The sequence below is a fragment of the Battus philenor genome, unplaced genomic scaffold (assembly GCF_028537555.1).
Source record: "Battus philenor isolate CCGP_79_NKW_IND1 unplaced genomic scaffold, ilBatPhil1.0.hap1 SCAF_25, whole genome shotgun sequence".
In the NCBI taxonomy this organism is placed as follows: Eukaryota; Metazoa; Arthropoda; class Insecta; order Lepidoptera; family Papilionidae; genus Battus; species Battus philenor.
The window spans coordinates 11,895,620-11,903,119 of record NW_027181688.1 but is presented as its reverse complement, the minus strand read 5'-3'; the positions used below and the strand labels follow the sequence as shown (position 1 = coordinate 11,903,119).

The 7,500-nt window shown below is 45.9% G+C and overlaps 2 non-coding genes across 2 annotated transcripts; both read right to left on the bottom strand.

The window, feature by feature from the left end:
- Positions 1 to 167: 167 nt before the first annotated feature.
- On the bottom strand, positions 168 to 324 carry LOC137925060 (5.8S ribosomal RNA). The gene has a single exon (XR_011107642.1). It is a non-coding gene; the product is annotated as a 5.8S ribosomal RNA (ribosomal RNA).
- An 809-nt stretch (positions 325 to 1,133) lies between these two features.
- On the bottom strand, positions 1,134 to 3,037 carry LOC137925056 (small subunit ribosomal RNA). The gene has a single exon (XR_011107639.1). It is a non-coding gene; the product is annotated as a small subunit ribosomal RNA (ribosomal RNA).
- Between the last annotated feature and the right edge of the window lie 4,463 nt (positions 3,038 to 7,500).

Below are 7,500 nucleotides of genomic sequence, written 5' to 3'. Positions count from 1 at the left end.
GAGACTCTTATTAGAGATCGTCTCATCGCACCGTCCGCGAGCTCGTTCATCACCCCCCACCAACCCGCCGCCGCCGCGTCGCGCGTCACCGCCGCGCGCATCGACCGGCGGGAGCGCACGTAGCGCGCGTTCGACACCGAACAGTGTGGTTTTTATATTTTAACAGCCGGCCCTCAGACAGGAGTGGTCCTGGATATTTCTCCACGGACCGCAATGTGCGTTCGAAATGTCGATGTTCAAATGTGTCCTGCAGTTCACACTATGACGCGCAGTTAACTGCGTTCTTCATCGACCCGCGAGCCAAGTGATCCACCGTCCAGGGTAATGGTTTTTTCTTAATGTTGTTATTACTTACGGTAGCGGCCTACGGCTCTCGCCGTCGGCCACTTGATTGTCCGTTTTTATGTATTAACGTCGAAAGTTGGTCGAATTCATGTGCGCCGAGGCGTTCATAAAGAAACGGCACCGAAAAAGCTTAACGCCCCGACGCGAATCCTTTAGAATGATGAACGACGACGACCCGCGCACCCCCCAACGAGCTGGCGTGACGCACGACATTGTCATCTTTCTAACCGCTTAAATTTCGTTTTGTATAGCGCCAACCGACAATAAAGGGCCTGAGCTAGGCAGTGGGGATTTTCACCGCTTCGAACGCTCCGTTTGGTATGCCCCGGTCGGCGCTCGTCTCTCGGCGTTTTTCCGCCACCCGGCCGCTTCGACGGCGGCGGAGGCAGCGGCGGCGGTAGCACTTTCGACGAATGCCACCACCGCCACCGGCCACCGCCACGGCGCCGTCGCCGCTGCGCCGTTAGGCGTAATAGACGCTAGAGACAATTATTTCACATTTTATTTTTTATTTTTTATACATATATACAAACACGCACACACACACGCACGCACACGCGCGCGCGCTCGTCCGCATTAGATACGAACAGCAGCGCGCGCGTACGTACATATATATGTATATATGTCGTATATATATATCATTATGGATGTATTACATATATATATGTGTAAACACGGTATGTACGAAGTCGTCGTCGTCGTCGTCGTCGTCGTCACAACAGCGACAGCGACAGCGGCGCAACAACGTTCGTGAACATATCACGCGTCTCGCACACATACACACACGTTAATGATCCTTCCGCAGGTTCCCCTACGGAAACCTTGTTACGACTTTTACTTCCTCTAAATGATCAAGTTTGGTCAACTTCCCAGCAACGCCGACGGCCGTGAAGCCACCGCGTGTCGGTCCGAAGACCTCACTAAATCATTCAATCGGTAGTAGCGACGGGCGGTGTGTACAAAGGGCAGGGACGTAATCAACGCGAGCTTATGACTCGCGCTTACTAGGAATTCCTCGTTTATGGGGGATAATTGCAAACCCCAATCCCCAGCACGAAGGAGTTTCAACGGGTTGCCCGGGCCTCTAGGCCAGGGAGAACATGCTGATTCCTTCAGTGTAGCGCGCGTGCGGCCCAGGACATCTAAGGGCATCACAGACCTGTTATTGCTCAATCTCGTGCGGCTCGAAGCCGCCGGTCCCTCTAAGAAGAATTTTAATACGTCGCCAGTGAGTTGCGCCACCGGAGCGGCGCACACCTAAATGACGACGCCTATTTAGCAGGCTAGAGTCTCGTTCGTTACCGGAATTAACCAGACAAATCGCTCCACCAACTAAGAACGGCCATGCACCACCACCCACCGAATCAAGAAAGAGCTGTTAATCTGTCAATCCTTCCGGTGTCCGGGCCTGGTGAGATTTCCCGTGTTGAGTCAAATTAAGCCGCAGGCTCCACTCCTGGTGGTGCCCTTCCGTCAATTCCTTTAAGTTTCAGCTTTGCAACCATACTCCCCCCGGAGTCCAAAATCTTTGGTTTCCCGGAAGCTGCCCGCCGAGCCATCGTAGTAACGTCGGCGGATCGCTAGATGACATATTTACGGTTAGAACTAGGGCGGTATCTAATCGCCTTCGAACCTCTAACTTTCGTTCTTGATTGATGAAAACACCTTTGGCAAATGCTTTCGCTGATGTTCGTCTTGCGACGATCCAAGAATTTCACCTCTAACGTCGCAATACGAATGCCCCCAGTTATCCCTATTAATCATTACCTCGGAGTTCTGAAAACCAACAAAATAGAACCGAGATCATATTCTATTATTCCATGCACGAAATATTCAAGCAGCATTTTGAGCCCGCTTTGAGCACTCTAATTTGTTCAAAGTAAAATTGTCGGCCCATCTCGACACTCACCGAAGAGCACCGCGATAGGATTTTGATATTGAACCGCCGTTTTACCGACGGCTCACCGACGATATGCTCCGCAGACGTGTCAGTATCACCGCGGATGCGGTGCACCGACAGCGCGGCGCACAAATGCAACTACGAGCTTTTTAACCGCAACAATTTTAGTATACGCTATTGGAGCTGGAGTTACCGCGGCTGCTGGCACCAGACTTGCCCTCCAATTGTTCCTCGTTAAAATATTTAAAGTGTACTCATTCCGATTACGAGGCCTCGTAAGAGTCCCGTATCGTTATTTTTCGTCACTACCTCCCCGTGCCGGGAGTGGGTAATTTGCGCGCCTGCTGCCTTCCTTGGATGTGGTAGCCGTTTCTCAGGCTCCCTCTCCGGAATCGAACCCTGATTCCCCGTTACCCGTGACAACCATGGTAGTCGCAGAAACTACCATCGAAAGTTGATAAGGCAGACATTTGAAAGATGCGTCGCCGGTGCTGGACCATGCGATCGGCAAAAGTTATCCAGATTCATCAAAATTAACGACTTCGGACGCGAGGCCCTCCGTCGATTGGTTTTGATCTAATAAAAGCACTCATCCCATCACTGGTCAGAGTTCTGATTGCATGTATTAGCTCTAGAATTACCACAGTTATCCAAGTAACCGAGGTAAGATCTAAGGAACCAAAACTGATATATTGAGCCATTCGCGGTATCGCCTTAATACGGCTTGCACTGAGACATGCATGGCTTAATCTTTGAGACAAGCATATAACTACTGGCAGGATCAACCAGGGAGCTAGCTAGAGCTAACACACACCAACACCGCACATACGAGAGATATGAGGGTGATGATGATATGATAGACGTGTGACAAGCGACGCGTCGGACGTTCGAAACGCCGTGACGCGCCGGTGCCTAGGTAGCTTTTTGCGTGCGTGCGTGTGCGTATTTATTACAATACACACACAACACCACACCACAACAACAACAAAATGAATTCGTTTTTCTATCTGTTCACGGAGGAAAATGTATATCTCAACACTCGCCTCGCGTTCGTCCAGATTTACTTTGGACGCGGCATCGCGTCCGATTCATCGGAACGTTCTTTGACGAGACACATACAAATCTTCACTTTTATAAAATATCGTTTCGCAAAACGAATAATGACCGATTTTCAGCCCGGTTTTAGAGAGATCCGAAATCCTTGATTTATATATCATGATCGACCGTCGCGCGACTAGCGCGCGACGAGCTCGTTGATGCGATGCGTTAAGGGCCGCCCCGAAGTCGACTCGGGAGCCCAACGCCGTTCGCGTTAATTAAACGAGACGTTCTCTTACGCCTTCCGCTCTTACATAACGGAGACGTCGTCCGACACAGTTTACGGTGTGTTGTTGTGGGGAGATCCCCTTTTTCTTCCCTCCTCCGCCGCCGCTGTGTCGTTCGTGCGTTTGTCGGTTATAGAGAAGTTTCAGTTTCGGGCGTTCTCGTTGGTGGCGCGCGTTGTTTGTGTATCGGGTGTTATTAGTTTTGTTCGATTCGCGCGCGTTTTCTAAGAATAATTTTTAATTTTTTTTTTTTTTATAAAAAAAAAAAAAAACTAAATCTAAAAAAAACGCAATCTCCGCAAACAAACTAACACCACCACCACAAACACCCCACCAACCAAACAAACACACTCCACCACACTCCACAACCACCAACAAACAAAACAAAACAGAAGAGCATCGGAGAGAACTCGATTCGGCCGACCGGCGCGTCTCGCGCCAGTCCCATGTATATGCGGGAACGACTGTATGCGTCTCCGCGTAGCGCGATAGAGCGTTCGCGTATCGATTGCATACCACCGATCTACATATCTATATCTGACCCTGATCTCGATGTCATCGTCGTCGTCGTCGTCATCATCATCATCATCATCATCATCATCATCGTTCGACCCGATCGCGGATTGCGCGTAGCCAGCCGCCGATGCGTTCGCGTATCGATTTCTGAAAACGACAGAGTCCGGTCCCGTTCGCGTATCGATGCATAAATTTCGTGCTGATGACGATCGCACTCTTTCATACGCGATGTCGACTGAGACAAAGAAAGGTGTCGTCGTCGTCGTCGTCGTCGTCGTCGAGACGGTAGCGGTCCGTAATAAAGATCGTGCGGCCCGGCCTCGGGGTGCGGATAGTCACTCGGGCGTTCGCGTATCGATTTCGGAAAACGACAGAGTCCGGTCCCGTTCGTGTATCGATTTTCTAACGTGATATCGTCCTGATTCCGTGTGTTAAAATTACGATTAATGTCGATGCCAAAACTTTACTATCTTCAATATCGTCATCGTCATCATCGTCATCATCGTCATCATCATCATCACGTTGGGCACAAGCAGTGGAACGTTTAAACGCATCGTCGTCGGTCCATTCGCGGTCAAATTATTTATATCCAGTATTAAAATTATTGTATTGATTGATTGTGTGTTTCGTTACGGACGTGCCGCGCCTCGCGACTATTGTTATCGATCGCCGTTACCGAGCTCGTCATGATATTTATGCGTGCGGCGCATCGATTGAGATATATGTAAATAAGAGTGAGATACATAGTCATCATCATAATAATTAATATAAGAGTCGCGTCCGTAAAGCGGGTTGCGTTTGTATAATAAAGATTTAAGAAAAATAAATCGACTCGATCGAGAATCTTTGAAAGCTCCTTTGCTAATTATATAACGGTTTCCCACCCCGGCTTGAGACAAATACGGCGACGACCGCGCATATCGAAAGGTCGGTCGGCCTAACTACCTTAAAAAACACAGCCACTAAATATCCATTAGCTCGAACGGCAGCAGTTGTTTTTCTTCAAATCGATACCGCGAGTCGAGTGACGACGAAAAAAAAAAAAAAAAAAAAGGTCATCATTTCATAAAAATCGCAAAGTCCCAGACGTTCGATGCGATACTGCCGAGAGTTCGCGTATCGATTTCATTAAAATCGCCAAGTCTCAGACGTTCGACGCGATACTGCCGAGAGTTCGCGTATCGATTTTGTTGTAGTAATTTGAAATTGCCGCGTTCTCAACTTCTCACTACGTCATGACGTTTGACTGTTTTGTTAAACGTCCTTGCCGCCCTCTCTGCTATAAAAGGTTTTGCTAATGTGTATTATTCTGTTAAATAAATAAGTAATTAAGTATAAAGCCTATTAATTACATCAGGTTATGGGCCCAGAACGTAATCTGTTTGTAATAAGTATCAGTGAGAAGTAATATCAGTGAAATAACGATATACAAAGTCGCCGGTCATTAAAACTGACACGACATAACCTAAAGCCGCGTGGTTTGTGTAGAAAAATATTTTTTATACAAAATGTCTTCAAATACAATGACTCTTATCGAAAAGTTAAGTGGTCGAGATAATTACAACACATGGAGATTTGCCGTGATGACGTATTTACAACATGAAGACCTCTGGTGCTGTATCGAAAATAATGGCGAACCTGTTGATTCAAAGCTCGACCTGAAAGCAAAGGCAAAAATTATATTGTTGGTTGACTCAGTGAATTACATACATATACAAGAGGCAAAAACGGCAAAAGAAGTGTGGACCAATTTACAAAAAGCTTTTGACGACAAAGGGTTGACAAGACGCGTGGGCTTATTGAGAGATATGATTACAACGACGTTAGAAAATTGTCAAAATGTTGAAGATTACGTTAACAGAATAATGAGTGCAGCACATAAACTTCGAAACATATCATTTGACATCAATGATGAGTGGCTGGGTACATTACTCCTTGCTGGATTACCCGAAGTCTACAAGCCAATGATTATGGCCCTCGAAAGTTCTGGTGTGCCGATTACAGCAGACTCTGTAAAGACTAAGCTCTTACAAGAAATAAAGAGCTCCGAGTCAGTAGCATTGTATGCAAGTAAGTCAAGTAAATATAAACAAAAGGACTCTGATAGTTCTCCGAAGTTTAATAAAGGTCCCCGTTGTTTCAAATGCAACCGTTATGGTCACATAAGTAAAAATTGCAAAACAAAGAAAAAGGACCAAGGCAAAGAAACTGGATATGTCGCTGTGTTCTCGGCATCCAGTGCAGCAAATGACAGTAAGAGCTGGTTTGTTGATTCAGGAGCGTCCATGCATATGACAATGAGGCAGGACTGGCTATACGATGAATCATCACCTCCAATTACAAGCATCCGTATTGCTGATGATAAAATGCTTAAAGTGAAGAGCTGTGGAAAAATAGATCTGCCTATATGTAATAGTGTAGGACAAACACAAACCATACAATTAACCAATGTGTTGTATGTGCCTGAGTTAGCAAGCAATCTTCTCTCCGTGAGTCAGCTGATAAAGAAAGAATGTTCTGTACAGTTTAGTAACAATGACTGTAAAATATTCAACAAATCTCAAAAAGAAGTAGTAGCTTGTGAATTAGTGAATAACATGTATCGTCTGAACTTAAGTAGTGCACAAGCATATGCATGTGATACAAAGGAAAGTGACAGCTACTTATGGCATCAAAGGATGGCTCATCTCAATATGACTGATCTGAACAAACTCTCCAAATGTGCAGAAGGTGTCAAGCTTACTGACAATAAGCTGGATATGATATGTGAATTTTGTCAAGAAGGAAAACAGTCCCGGCTGCCGTTTCCTAAGGAAGGTTCTCGTGCTAAGAAGGCTCTAGAACTTATACATTCCGATATCTGTGGGCCACTGGAGGTGAAATCAGTTGGAGGAGCGCAATATTTCCTCACATTTGTGGATGACTATACCAGGAAAGTATTTATTTATTTACTTAAAAACAAGTCTGAAGTATTTAATAAATTTAAAGACTTTAAAGCATTTGTGGAAAATCAACTTGAATGCAAAATAAAGAAATTAAGAACTGATAATGGAAGAGAGTATCTAAGTAACGAGTTTATTGAATACATGCAAAATTGTGGCATTATACATGAAACTTCTAATCCATATACCCCACAACAAAATGGGTTAGCGGAACGTATAACCCTTACATTGATGGAGAGAGCTCGCTGTATGTTGCTTAATGCTAATTTACAGAAACACTACTGGGCTGAAGCAGTGGCGACAGCTGCGTACATAACGAACCGCTGTCCAACAAGATCCATTTCATACGCTACACCTGAGGAGTTATGGTCCGGGAAGAAGCCAAATTTGAAGCACCTTAGAATCTTTGGATGTGAAGTTATGGTTCATGTTCCTGATGCTAAACATCAAAAACTGGATCCTAAGGCAAGAA